Here is a 15,863-nt window from a genome sequence, read left to right as displayed (position 1 = left end):
GGCACAGAAAATGAAATGAAAGGGTGAGGTCACACTCATGACCTTGGTTGTTCTATCTAACTTTTTTCTTAACCTGTACATTTTCTCAGAAATGACATTTAAAATACAAAATATTTGGGATGAAATGAGGAATATAAGAAAAGTACTCTATGGTAAATATTGTAACTAAGAAATACGCAGTTTGGTTAAAAAAATATGCTGTCTCCTTAACTATTTTGCCATATATTTTTATCCAAAGAAATTATTTTACTGTAAAATAACTAAAATTTAAGATGCCTTTCCTATTAATCCAAAATCTTATATACTTTTATTTATCTTCTTCTTTCAAAATTCAAGCTTTCTTAAAAACATGAATGATCATATTAGTATCTGTACAAAAATTTTAAATAGCTACTGTATCTAAATTAGGTAATCTAATGGGTATGTGTGTATATGTATGAAAGTACAGTCTTACATCACATGATCAACTTCATTTTAGCTTTTCCCAGCTGGAATTTTTTTCTCCTCTCTAGAATTATACCATAGTTGCAAGATATTTTGCCTAAGATAACTTGTTTAATTAACCAAAATATAGTTTTATCCTTTGAAAGGTGTCTAATGTCAAAGAGAGAAGAAAAGAAGTAAATCTAATCCTGTCCGAACTCTGATAATTTTTCATCTGTAATTCTATTATCACTTTACATGAATCTGTATTTTTAAATTTTTTATTTTATTTTATTTATGATAGTCACAGAGAGAGAGAGGCAGAGACACAGGCAGAGGGAGAAGCAGGCTCCATGCACCAGAAGCCCGACGTAGGATTCGATCCCGGGTCTCCAGGATCGCACCCTGGGCCAAGGGCAGGCGCCAAACCGCTGCGCCACCCAGGGATCCCCATGAATCTGTATTTTATGGAGCATCTATTCTTTGACAGGCCAGGCACTCAGGTAACTTTGAAACAAAGATAAAGAAGGTTTTCATATGGTTTGCTTTGATTAACGAATTACTAGCATGTGAGGCAGATGCCTATAGAAATTATCGATAGAATTGATTACATAATGCTTGCAAGGGTGCTAAAGAGAAGGCAGTTACATCTGATTTGGGTTTCATAGAAAGCCTAAGGGATATGCTGAGTGAAGTAAGTCAATCGGAGAAGGACAACAGTGTATGTTCTCATTCATTTGGGGAATGTGAATAATAGTGAAAGGGAATATAAGGGAAGGGAGAAGAAATGTGTGGGAAATATCAGAAAGGGAGACAGAACATAAAGACTTCTAACTCTGGGAAATGAACTAGGGGTGGTGGAGGGGGAGGAGGGCGGGGGTTGGGGGTGAATGGGTGACGGGCACTGAGGGGGACACTCGACGGGATGAGCACTGGGTGTTATTCTGTATGTTGGTAAATGAACACCAATAAAAATTAATTTATATAAAAAAAAGGAAAGAAAGCCTAAGGGAAAGATGACTTTTAGGAAGGAAATACAAGATAAAGAGAATTACATTGGTAGAAAAATGGAGGTCCAGAACCTAAGAAAAGTTGAGAAAAGCACCAAGTCCTCTATAGCTGGAGCGTAAAGTACATTGTGTGCAATATGGTGGTAGGAAGTCAGCAATGCATCAAACTGAAAACATAAATGAAGCAAAGATGCAATAAGCCTTACTTTTTAATGCTAAATGGATTTGACATTATTATAAAGGCCAACGATAAGAGATTCTTTAGTACTTTGCATAGAGGATAGAGATATCATCTGGAAAAATTAACTCTGGAAGCAACATTGATGAAGAACTAGAATAAAAATGATACAGCATCAGAATAATGAATGAGAAAACTACTGGTTGCCTTCACTCTATAAAAGATCCAAGACCAGATCCATTTACAGAATGGAAGGAAATAAACAATTAATCAATAGAAGTTTCATCTCTGGAGTAGCTGCGCTGCAGCTCCCTCCCGGCCTGTGTCTCCGCGCTCCCTGCAATGAGTTTTCTCAAAAGTTTCCCCCGCCCGGCTCGGCAGCAGCAGCCCAAGACGGAGGCAAGGACCTCGGCACCAGCACGCTCACAGGAGAGCCGCCTGGCTTGGTTAGATGGCTCTGGATTAGGATTCTCACGGGCATACCCCAACATTAGCTTGCATACGGTGTCCAGGGACCTAAATGCCTATCCATGAGAGCATTTGTATGTTATGGTGAATGCTAAATTTGGAGAAGAATCAAAAGAATCTGTTGCTGAAGAAGAAGACAGTGATGATGATGTTGAACCTATTGCTGAATTTAGATTTGTGCCTAGTGATAAATCAGCATTGGAGGCAATGTTCACTGCAATGTGTGAATGCCAGGCTTTGCATCCTGATCCTGAGGATGAAGATTCAGATGATTACAATGGAGAAGAATATGATGTGGAAGCACATGAACAAGGGCAGGGAGACATCCCTACATTTTATACCTATGAAGAAGGATTATCCCATTTAACAGCAGAAGGCCAAGCCACCTTGGAGAGATTAGAAGGAATGCTTTCTCAGTCTGTGAGAAGCCAATATAATAACATGGCTGGAGTCCAGACAGAAGATTCAATCAGATTATGAAGATGGGATGGAGGTAGACACTACACCAACAGTTGCTGGACAGTTTGAGGATGCAGATGTTGATCATTGAAGATGATTTATGCTGCTGTGGGATTCTGCTCATAACTAGGAAGGGACTAAAGAACTTGGTGCCTCTTCTACTGTGGAGTGGGTGTTGATGAAAGTCTTTTTCCTTCTCCAAAATTTACCTGAACCAGTTCTTTTTTTGAGACAGACTATATACTGAGACAAAAAGTTGTCACCAGCAGAAGAAAGTATGACCTTTATTAACAAAGGTGAATTAACTTAACCAAGAGGGTATTTGCAGTTTATCATCTACCCAAAACTTTCGTGTATTGTTATCCTCTGAGTAGGCCTATAGCTCCTGATTTCACTATATGCATCTTCTGTAACCTGCCAGGCCTACATGGTGAGAATGCGCAGGCACTTGAAGACGCAGGTAGACTGGATGGGAAGGAGGGAGGCTGAATCTAAGATATATCCTTTAGAGCCTAAGGATTCCCTTACCCCTTAAAAAGAAAGACAAAGAGATTTCAGAGAAATCCTGGCCACAGCTTGTTCTTCACAGGGCTTAGGGTCTTTTTACTAATTTGGGATCCAGTTAACTCATTTAGGCATCTTTAGAGAGCCTCTTGGGAAATATCCTAGCCACATGAAATACCACTAATATGGATGCTTCTGATTAGCTTTTACTTCTTTCACCATGCTTCACCAGTCTGTTTTGTTATCACCTCTTAGGTTATAGCCTTTAATTTCTAACCTCTTAGGTCAGTTTCCATAACAAATGAAATTGGGATGAAGTCCTCACAGTACTTCAATGGTAATTGTTTTGTCTTTGTAATAGTTTAACAAATAAATCTAGGTTTTCTATAAAAAAAAAGTTTCAACTCTAAAGCTCTCTGATTGCCTGCTAGAAGAAATGGTGTCCAAGTTTCCTTCAAGGTTTCTTGTTTCAAGGGTTGCGTAGACAATTGTGTGACTAAGTCCACAGGGAAATTAAAAATGAGGTTGTCACATCAAGTGTCAGGAGAAAGGGAAAAAGAATGGGAATGTTGTCAACTTTTAATATGTTGAGTTCAAAGTACCTGCTCAAACTTTAATATAAATAACCAACAATTACAAACCTACACTACAAACAGATGTTCCAGTGAGTCATCTAAAATAATTCGGAAAAATTATTCTAATTTTTCAGAAAAGTTAGAAATTATTTACATTAATGAGAGTGCATAAATGTAGAAAAAAACAGAAGTACACTAATAAATTACTGTATGTGGCAGGCACTCCTTGTTTTCTATCTTCTGTCCGTTTTCTCTCCGAAATAAACTAAATTTTATTTGAAGCATCCATATTCTAGGTGAAGAAAATAAGGTAAAGAAGAACTGATTCATGAGTCCTGCCAAATGACCATAGCTATGTGATATAATTTTAACTCACATTATGTAAAAAGGTGTGTTCTGAGTAGGGACTTCAGAAAAACTGTACTCATGAAAAAGGCCAACTCATCTATGTAAACATATTGATTTCATACTTTTCTCTTAGTCTTCTCTGAAATGTTAAAATGGTGCTAGGCATAGAACAACCAACTTGTGAACACAAAGAAGAAAGCCACAAGCCATAGGATCATGTTTTTAAAATAAACAAAATATAGGAACCTGAGATCAGTGAAGAGTTGCCGTACAAGTTTGAGTCACTAACATTCTTCTTTCTGTTGTGTGACAAAAATAATTCCACTAAGGGGCACTTGAGTGGCTCAGTGGGTTGAGTGTCAACTCTTGATTTCAGCTCAGGTCATGATCTCAGGTCCTGAGATAGAGTCCCAGGCCAGGCTCTGTGCTCAACAGGGAGTCTGCTTAAAGATTCTCTCCCTCTGCCTCTCCATTCCCCCTCAAATGAATAAATAAATATTTAAAAAATAACAATTCAGGGAGCCTCAGTGGCTCAGGCTATTAAGTGTCTGCCCTCAGCTCAAGTCATGATCCTGGGGTCCTGGGATGGAGCCTTGTGTTGGGCTCCCTGCTCAGTGGGTAGCCTGCTTCTCTGTTTCCCCCTTTGCCCACCCCCCCAACTTGTGCTCTCTCTCTCTCTCTCTCTCTCTCTCTCTCTCTCATGTGCGTGTCATGCACACAGACACACTCTGTCTCCCTCTCTCAAATAAATAAATAAAATATTAAATAATAATAATAATAATAAATAATTCCAATGAGTTCTTTAAGATAAAATAATGGGTTCTTCCTCTCCCCTACCTGGATTCGTCCCTTCTTACAAGAAACATGAGGTCGCTGGATCAGAGAATAGCACATTTATTACTCAAAGAGCATCTCAGTAGGTTCCTTTATTCCCCAATTTCCATAAGGTGATGTAATGAAGTCATGATGCCACTCTTCATATGCAGCAAGTTTGCATAAGAGAGGAGCTCCAACATGATAACCCTTAGACCTTTTTTAAGTCAACTAGCACAACTTTCTCTCCTCCTCTCAAGAGACACAGAGTACGAGATTCAACACTTGTCTCTGTAAACTAACCTTACCCAGAAGGGGAGGGAAATGTCTCTCGTTTCACCAATCTAGAATGTAATACAATAGAGCCAGAGGAGATAATTGTCTAAATCTCTCTGAAGCGTACAGCATCTCTAGCTTCCAAGGTGTATTAGATTTCTCTTGCTTCTCCTACAAATTACCATATGTCTAGTTGCTTAAAATAACACAAATGTCTTACAGTTCTGTGGGTTAAAATCTCATGCAGGTTTCACTAGGCTAAAATCAAGGTATGAGCAGGATTTCATTTCTTTCTGGAGAATCTAGGGAAGAATCTTTTTCCTTGCCTTTTCTAACTACTAAGTCTGACCTTTGGATCATGGCTCCATTTTTGTCTCCAGAGTAAGGAGTGGCTGGTCTTGTCTTTCTCTTATCGAGTTACTCTGACCTTGGGTTTTATGTCATATATGTATATATATATATATGGTTTATAAAACTACAAGACAAAATGAGATTAATTAGGGAGTCATTGTATATGGAATTATAGGTGAGGCACTTTAATGTTACAATTCACAGGGATTAGGAGGAGTTGAGAGAAGAGATGAAGGCAAGGGAGGGAGTGTGGAGGGAAGTTTAAGGATTAAGCAAGATTGTGGTCTCTTAGAAGCCAAATGAAAAAAAAAATGAATGAGAAAGAAATGATCAGGTTTTTCGAATGTTGTCAATAGGTCAAGTGAGATGTGGATTGAGAAACAGCCATCAAATTTGGTAGCCTAAAAATAATACACTACCTAATATAGGATATTAGAATAGGTTATAGCTTTAGAAGTTCATATCATTTATCATGCTATACCTGTTAATTTGACTTTTTAATGACAAATAGCAAGTTAAAATGTTAAGCCACATCTATATCTCATTCCACATTTATATTGCTATCCAAATTTTCTTGATCACAAAGCTCACTAGGGAAAACATTTTGAAAACCATATGAGGCTAATAAAACACAAAAGCAATTGAGAATCATGAACAAGGCTTTATAAAAACAAATCACAAGTATGAGGTTTATAAAATTGCAGTAATAATATGGCAAGAATCTCTTTAAGTTTTTAAAATTCAGACAGGAATTTTATTGAGAACATTGGGGTAATTGTTTACTATTTACATTTTGTTAGCTCCACAATGTTTATAATTTTTGACAAAGGTTATCACTAATTTAGCAGTCAGTTAACTATATAGGACTTTTATTCTTTTACTGTAGTTATTGAACGTCCTGATGGAATAATTGCTATGGGTTATTGCACATGGAGATAGTTAAATGCCACACATAATTCTTGCAAGTATTTGCTTACAAATAAATATTTTATGCTCCATAAAATAATGTATATCATGATCTCTAAAACACATTCAGATGATAGCACTTTCAGAAACTATTCTTGCCAATTAAATTTATAATTTTAAAACCACGAGAAAGCAAAAATGACAGTCTTCAATGAAACTTTTTTTTCCTTTAATGATTTTAAATTATTTTAAGTGAATAACAAGTTTTAACAGGAAGCATTTGTTGACTATATTTATTTCTTTTAAGACTCCAAATGCTAGGAACAGGAAAGGTACATATTTCTCATTGACTTATTTATACTATTGTTTTCCAAAATCTTGATTTAAAAAGCAACTGTAGTGAAGAAAATAATGAAGTGAAGGTTGGATATTGGAGTATAGAAATGTAAAATGAAGGCAATACCTTTAACTAGAATAGAGTATTATATTAAGGATAGGGAACCATTGATCTACAGATGTTTTTCATTAAAAAATCCTTTTCATTTTGTTGAATGATTTATAAATGCAAGTGTATTAATATGTAAGGCTAGAAAAATAAATGTATATGGCATAATATACTTTGTAGAAAAGAGAGCTTTTTACATAGTTTTCTTTTATTTTTTAATATTTAAGCAACCAGGGATCCCTGGGTGGCGCAGCGGTTTGGCGGCTGCCTTTGGCCCAGGGCGCGATCCTGGAGACCCGGGATCGAATCCCACGTCAGGCTCCCGGTGCATGGAGCCTGCTTCTCCCTCTGCCTGTGTCTCTGCCTCTCTCTCTCTCTCTCTATCATAAATAAATAAAAATTAAAAAAAATATTTAAGCAACCATTCATTGTGAAGAACTACTTAAGTGGAGAAATTAGTATAAATTTGCAAAATGCAAATAAAATATCATGTTATTAAAAATTATCTCTGGTTATAAATTGAGATGTTGACAAATTTGGACATGGGGCATTTTTAAAATTCAGAATTAGCAAATTTTACTATACAAATATTCAAAATTCACTTGTCATTAATTTTATAAATAAAATTTGCCTATCCTTTCTGCAAAGCATAGAATGTTTTGTGGCTGTCTTTGACAAAGTTTTGAAATTATTGTTCACCTATGATTTTAACATTTTTTTAAACATGTGGTCTTTCAAAACAAATTTAGTATTGATATTATCAATTGATAATGGAAAAAATGGGTAGATAATATTATAATATCTTCCTTTCACTTTTTAAAACTTTATTGTGATAAATACACATAACCTATATACCATCTTAAGCATTTTAATTGTACTATTCAGTGGTATAAAGTACATTCATGTTGTGCAACCATTACCATCATCTATCTTTAAAACTTTTTTTTGCAAAACTGAAAACTTCTATCCATGAAGCAATCTCTCCATTCTGCATCCCTCCAGCCCTTGGCAACCACAATATTCTACATTATGTTCCTATGATTTTGATTATTCTAATTACCTCATATAAGTGGAATCATACAGTATTTGTCTTTTTGTGACTAGTTTATTTCACTTAGCATAATGTCCTCAAGATTTAGCATATTGTAGGATATGTCTGAATTTCCACCCTTTTAAAGGCTAAAGAATATTCCATCATATGTATGCATTAGTTTTTCTTCTCCATTTAATTGATGATGGATTTTTGGGTTGCTTCTACATTTTAGCTATTGCAAACAATGCTGCTATGAAAATGGGTATAAAGATATCTCTTTGAGATTGTGCTTTTAATTCTTTTGGGTATACACCAAGAAGTTAGATAATATGATAGTTCTATTCTTTAATTTTTTGAGGAACCACTATTCTGCTTTTCACAGTAGCTGTACCATTTTGCAACACCACCAACAGTACACAACCATTCAAATTTCTCCACATCCTTGCCACACTTATTATTTATTTTTTATTAGTAGACATTCTGATGAGTGTGAAACTATTATCTCATTGTAATTTTTAAGATTTTATTTATTTATTTGACTGAGAGAGACAGAGACCACAAGCAAGAGGAGTGGCAGGCAGAGGGAGAGGGAGAAGCAGGTTCCCACTGAACAGGGAGCCCAATCCAGGACTGGATTCCAGGAACCCAGGGTCATGACATGAGCCAAAGACAGAGAATTAACTGATTGAGCCACTCAGGCACCCCTCCATTGTAGTTTTGATTTGCATTTCCTACATGATTAATGATGTTGAGCACCTTTCATGTACATATTTGCCACTTGTGTATCTCCTTTAAAGAAATGCTTATTTTAGTCCTTTATCCATTTTTGAACTGAGATTTATTGCTGTTTTTGAGTTTTAGAATTCCTTTATATATCAGACATAAGGTTTGCAAATATCCCTACTACTCTGTGGATTTCTCTTTTACTTTGTTGATAGTTGTTTTGATGAATATTTAAAAAGTGAATCAAATTTATTTTTTCTTTTGTTGCTTGTATCTTTGGTATTATATACAAGAAATTATTGCCAAGTCAATGTTGAAAACTTTTTTCTCTATATTTTCTTATGAGTTTTATAGTTTTAGGTGTTATGTTTAGGTCATGGATTCATTTTGAATTAATTTTTGTATATAGTGCTAGGGAAGATTCAACTTTACCCTTTCACATGTGGATATTCCGTTTTCTAAGCACCAGTTATTGAAAATCTTGTCCTTTCTGCCATTGAATGGTCCTAGCACTATTGAAAAAAATTGTGTGGTTATATATGCAAGGGTTTAACTCTGAGCTTTCTCTCTATTCCATTGCCCTATATATCCTTCTTTATGCCATTACCAAATTGTTTCGATCGTTGCAGCTTTGTAGTAAGTTTTGAAATTAGGAAAGTTGAGTCCTCTAAATATTTTCTTTTTTAAAGTGTCTTTATTTACTTGGCATCCTTGAGGTTCCATATGAATTTTAGGATAACTATTTCTATTTTTGCAAGGGACATCATTGGGATTTTAATAGGGATTATGCTGAATGTGTAGATAACTTAAGGTAATATTGATATCTTAGCAATATTAAATCTTCCAATCTATGAACATTGGATGTGATATGGAATGACAAGCCTATTCATGTCCTCTTTAATTTCCTTCAGCAATGTTTTGTAATTTTCATTGTATAATGCTTTTCCTCCTTGTTTAAGTAAATTCCAAAGTATTTTATTCTTCTAGATTTTATTGTAAATATAACTATTTTTGTAATTTCCTTCTTAAATTGTTTATTGTTAAGGTATACAAATGCACTTGATTTTTGTGTATTCACTGTGTTTCTTGCTACTTAGCTGATTTATTAGGTTGTAGCAAGTTTCTTTTGGAAACTTGAAGATTTTCTACAGATAATATCATATCACCTGCAAATGGATACACATTTTCTTCTTCCTTTGCAGTTTTGATATCTTTTATTTCTTTTTCTTTATTAATTGCTCTGGCTAGCACTTCCAGCACTATGTCGAATAGAAGTGGTGAAAGCAGGCATCCTTGCCTTGTTTCTGATTGTGGGAAAAAGCATTTCAGTATCTCCCCATTGAATATGATGCTTGCTCTGTTTTTCATATATGACTCTTATAATGGTGAGGTAGTTTCTTTGTATGCCTAATTTATTCTATGTTTTTACCATGAAAGAGTGTAAAATTTTGTCAAATACAAATTGGCACAAATTTAATGACATTAAAAAAATACCTTGGTTTCTATGCAATCCATGTATGGTTTAGCTTTGTCCCTTATGCAGTCATCAGTACACAGAAATTTAGTGCCAATTGGGTCTCAAATCTCAGTTGAGGCTTGAGGATTTCTTCTAAGTTCACTGGTTGTTGGAAGAATTCATTTTCTTCTTATTATAGTATGGATGTTCCTATTTCTGTTTTATTGCTGGTTGCTTGTTGGAGAACTGCTTTCAGGGCTTAACAGCTTTCTTCATCTCCTTGCCATGTGTCCTCCTCATAAACAAATCCCAACATGATTATTTGATTCCTTCTAGCCCTGCCAGGTGATGACTGCTGTTTCTTTTAGGAGTTGTCCACTGGAGATGACCTGCTTTTTTATTAACTCAGTCAACCTGTTATGGGCTTCATCACACGTGCAAAATTTCATTTACTATATAGTGCTCGATATTGTATCATATTTATAGGTCTTACCAACACTCAAAAATAGGAGATTATACAGGGCATGTGTATCAAGGTATAGGGATCTCATATCCATTTAAGAAATCTGCCTGCCAGAATTTGAACAGCAAGCATTAACATCTATAATGGGTTGACGCACATCAAATACTCATACCAAAGAGACAGAGCATAATTATACTTTAAAAACCTAATTTGTCATCTTTGGAGAGTCTTAGGGGTACAGAGAGTTTCTTGAGGATAGTGATAAACACAGTGAAAGAAGCGATCAGGTATTTATTCAATTTTTCTTATACAGTTTGATTTTCTTTTTTTAAAAAAAGATTTTATTTATTTATTCATGAGAGACAGAGAGAGAGAGACAGAGAGAGAGAGGCAGAGACATAGGCAGAGGGAAAGCAGGCTCCACGCAGGGAGCCCGGTGTGGGACTCGATCCCGGGTCTCTAGCATCACGCCCTGGACTGAAGGCGATGCTAAACCGCTGAACCATCCAGGGTTGCCCAACAGTTTGATTTTCAAGGTAACCAAATAGTTGATGATAGAAAGCTCTTTATTGAAGGATTCTAAGTAATAAATTTAGAAAGAATGGCAGAATTAGAGAGTTACCTTTTCATAAATGTTAATGAAACAATCTGGGAAACTATCATTAATCATTATAAAACTAGTTGCTGAAATATGTGTGCAAAAATTGTCAGTAGATAAAGTTGACAATTCCTAAGCATACTGATTCATACTAACAGCTCTAAAATCAGGAGACCCACATAGTATGAGTCTCTTGAATGATGCAATAAAGATTTTATAAGATAGTCTACATATTTATTTTTCCCAATGAATTGGACCTGACTATAATCTAGCCCCTAAATCTAAATGCCCTTTTTATGAAATTATGGGGACCACTCTGATGATATAAATTTACAAATCAAGAATGTGAGATAGTTAACAGTATAAATGACTAGTTTGTTCCACAGAAAGTGACAAGAAATAAAGAGATAAGAATTTCTATGAACTAGAAGAGATTTAAAAGATAGAAACATAACATAGTGTAAGGGTTATTTTGGATTCTGACTCAAAAACCAAACATAAAAATACATTTATTAGATAATCAGAAAAATTTGAACATGTAAAATAATTATATATTAAGGGCTTACTCTGGATTTTGTTACATATGTTTTATGTTGATAATAATACTATCTTTTAGAGTTACTCACTAAGGAATTTACAGGTAATATAATAATGCTTTGAAATAGAAATGAATAGATAAAACCAGATTAGTGATATGTTTACAACTTCTGTAGCCAGATGGTGGCTAACTGGGATCCATTATTATATTCCCTCTAGTCTTTTGTACCTTGGAAAAATAAATCCATAGTCAGTGATTTTATGGATTTGGTTCATTGGCCATAGTTTGCTGGATTCTACACTGAATATCAACTTATTGGTGAGGATTGATTAAACCAATGCTGATAACAATTTAGGTTTTAAAAACTTTTATACTACCTTGTGATGAGCTCTATTGGAATTTGCAATTGTAAAATTGATATTATAATTTCCATGCTGGATCTTGCAGACAAAAATGATATAGCACGTGCGCGCGCGCACACACACACACACACACACACACACACACACTTACATATAAATGAACAGTTAATTTAGTTTTTGGTATATGAACAGCCTCAAAATATTCATACTGATTTGGCTGCAATTCTATCTACTTTTTATAGATTTGAGATGTCACAGCAAGTCAAAAATTGATATTTTCTGCCTAGATATTTTTGGTCATTGAATCAAGTTGAATTATACTGCTTATTAATTATAATTCAGGCATTATAATCCATTTTTCAGGTGTGACAACCAAAAAGGAAGAGATATTTTTATTCCATTTAGCTTAGGTTTTAAAAATAAATGGTTATTAGTAGCATAAAGGACAATTAACCTACTGTAATAAGAGTTCAAAACAAAACACTACTCTTGTTTCAGTGAGTTAATTACTGAATGTGGGGGGTGAACTGATACGTGGGAGATGACAGGGATTCCTTGGCAGGAAGGGGCCCAAGCACCTGTGAAAATGTCCACATGCCAGGTAAGAGGAATTGTGTGGCCAGAACAGAATTTGATAGGTTGGTCAAGTAACCACCCAAAATGAATTCCCATCCAAGGCTGAGATAGTAAGCACTTACAATACAAATTTTCAAAAGTTGTCACTCATAGATATTTAAAATCTCAAACCATTACTTAGCTTATTTAACTAGACAAAGTAAAACCAAACACACATATGCCCTTTGAGTGATGGAAGAAGATTCTCCCACACTAGCTGTGTAGTTCTGTTAGAAAGTGTCCCTGGCAAAATGTTATTTGGAGAAGTGTCATTAGGATACAAGAAGTAGTACTCTTTAGGAGAGCAGAACTGAATCCTCTTCTATGTGGCTTTCCTGGAAATATCAAAAAGGTTATCCTAAAGAGAAACAGAGGAAAAATTGATGCAGTATATATTTTAGGTAACTTTAAAAGTCAGTAATTTAGAATTAGAGGAATTTGGGTAGAATTTGGAAAGGAGGGCAGAAAAAACTTGGGCTCTGCAATATTTCAGTCCTTTAACTTCAGCATTCAAATGCACATTAAGGTTTCTAAAACCAATTGTTGCAGTTGCTATTTCATTTTTGTCCGTTGAGCCCATTGATGGGCTGTCTCAGGTTCTTCATTATCTATCTGTATCTTCATTATCTATCTGTAAGTTATTTTACATGCATATGATTTATGTTAGTTATCATTACTTTCACTTTTCTCTAAGACACATAATTATGGCCATCCAATTGATTTTTTTGGTTAATTTTTTAAGGATTTTATTCTATTCATGAGAGAGAGAGAGAGAGAGAGAGAAGAGATGAAGAAGGAAAAGGAAAAAGAAACTGAAGCAGACTGCTCACTGAGTGTAGAGTGCAACAATGCAGGGCTGGATACCATAACCACCAAATCATGACCTGAGCTAAAACTCTTGTTGGATGCTCAACCTACAGAGCCACCCAGGCACCCCTCCAAATGATCCTTTATTCCTTGATTTTTCCCTGATAGTTTTCCATCTTTCCTCAAAACTGAGGAAAATAATTACCATGAAGCTTGATATCTTCATTACTGTAGCAAACATGCTTTTAAAATTAATTCAAGTTCCAACGTCACTCTTTTAAGTTCCAACGTCACTCCAAATTTTAACTCTCCGATAACTTTGAAAATTTACTCTTCCACTATAATAGAAGGACTTATTATTATTGATGTCTTTGCGGTTAATATCCACACAAGAAAAATTATTTTTTTATAATGCTTCATATAATGGAGCCTTAAAAATGTCAAAATTCTATTAAAATGGAAGCAGCAACAAGTTTCTAGAACTCTGCCCAAAGAAATTCGTATTTTGATGTTTTTGTTTGTTTTGTTTTTCTTGTCTCTCTCTCTCTCTCTCTCTCTCTCTCTCTCTCTCTCTCTCTCTTTTTAAGGTCTACAAATCTAGATAAACCAAGCATATTTTGCCTGAAATTTCTGGATTTACCTGTCCCTGAATTCTAGTGTAGATAGTACCCAAGTACATGGAAACATTTCTCTGTATTAGGACTTAACTTCGTATAAACCTCACTTTCTGGTTCTATTTTATTTAAAAAGAAAAATAAATATTGCAACAGCTGTCATCCCCCACTGGTAATCTATTTTCAGAAAAAGCTTCATCATACTGTCCAGGAAGAAAAAATCTTCTAAATATATTGTCACTTAAGAGTTTTCAAAGTACTTTTAATATTTTACCAATATGCTCACTCAGTTCCTAATTATTTTTGGATCCTGCTGAGTAATTTTCTCAGCTTCTTAGTAGAGTGATTTGCATTCCTTCTCACATCTGGGTTCTTTTTCTGCCTTTTATTTTTTATTGTTTGGATTGACATAGGAGCTTCAATTTTCTCTTCTTAAGAAGACAAGATGAAATTTTTCTTAAAAATGAAAATTTCCTACAAACTTCTAAATTGTCTTGAGATGTCTTATATTTTCATGCTTTAAAAATGCAGCAGTAAGTATTGCCTTGTTTTTCTTTGCCAGAGAATTGCTGGCTCACGGATTTTGAAAAACAAAACAAAATGTATATTCTTAGTTTCTTTAAAGAGGGAAATAGTGAAATTTATTTTTAGATGAGATGAATGGCTTCCAGACAGTGATGGGAATATCTAAAGAAAATTCATGACATTTATTTATTTTTCTTTTGAAAGCATTTTGAATAAGTTATAAGGCTATCTTTTCCAATATAAGGTTAGACTTTTGAATTACTTAACACTGAACTGCAGTGCGCTGTACCACAAAGGATTTCAAACATACCAAGATGACAGCTATGATGATGACAATGATGATGATAATGATATCCACCTGCAAAAGTGCTAGTGTTTCCTTTTTATCTTTGATATGTAAAAATCTCAAAATTAAACAAGGTCACTATGCTTTAATGCTTCAATTAATAGAATATTGAACTATGAGTTAGGAATTCTGACTCCATCTCTAGCGAAGTTTGGGAAATACCATCTTAAAGTCAATCCTCTATGATTTATAAACTTATGATTATTTATATATTTTCTTTTGCATTATGTATTTGTTCCAATCGACTTGGGGCTTTGTATGGCCATGAGCTGCATGTTTTTCTTTTTATGCCAATATTTAATTAGTTCCTAACATTCAACGAAGAATTTTCAATAAATCTTTGCTGAGTAAATTAATGAATCACTAACACTATAAACACATATTTGATATCATTGTTATGTATAAATATGAAATTATTATTCATTTCTTAATTTCCTTATTCATTATTTTGCACATCAAGTAAAGTGATCTTTTTAGAAGGATTTAGGTTCTGAGGCCTTCCATCCCATCTTGAACAAATGTCCAAAATATCGTATTTGTTCAATTTGTAATTTGTATCTCAGAATGCTTGTTTATATGTAATATCTAAATATGAAACAGTATTATTCAATTATTTGACAAGGTTAAAATCCACTTGTAAACATTCAACATAATAATCTATTTGGGAATAGTTCAAGAGGAATTATAAACAAGTGCTTACCTAGTCTGAAATTGAAATGATTTCAAGGATTACAAGACTCAGAACTCTTTGTATGGAGTTATAAACATCACAAAATCAACTTAAAGTCATAAAAACACAAAGCTATGAGTAGATTTAAGTATATATGCAAGAGCTCATTTTTTGTATCTATATAATACAAAAAATGTGGTGAGTTATTACACAGAGAAAACTGTGCTTGCCAAATGTGTAAGAGAGGACTAACCATATTAACTAGAGATAATATTGTAAGCCCTAGGACAATCACTATTTTTTAGAGAAGTATGAATTATAAGCCAATAATTGAGGTCATAGAGAATTATAAAAATG

The 15,863-nt window shown here is 34.4% G+C and overlaps 1 pseudogene; it reads left to right on the top strand.

The window, feature by feature from the left end:
* The first annotated feature begins 1,953 nt into the window (after positions 1-1,953).
* LOC129502287 (methylosome subunit pICln-like) lies at positions 1,954-2,839 on the top strand (annotated as a pseudogene).
* The last annotated feature ends 13,024 nt before the right edge of the window (positions 2,840-15,863 follow it).

The sequence above is a fragment of the Nyctereutes procyonoides genome, unplaced genomic scaffold, assembly GCF_905146905.1.
Source record: "Nyctereutes procyonoides isolate TBG_1078 unplaced genomic scaffold, NYPRO_anot_genome, whole genome shotgun sequence".
NCBI lineage: Eukaryota > Metazoa > Chordata > Mammalia > Carnivora > Canidae > Nyctereutes > Nyctereutes procyonoides.
The sequence above is the reverse complement of the archived record's forward strand: the minus strand, read 5'-3'. Positions and strand labels throughout refer to the sequence as shown.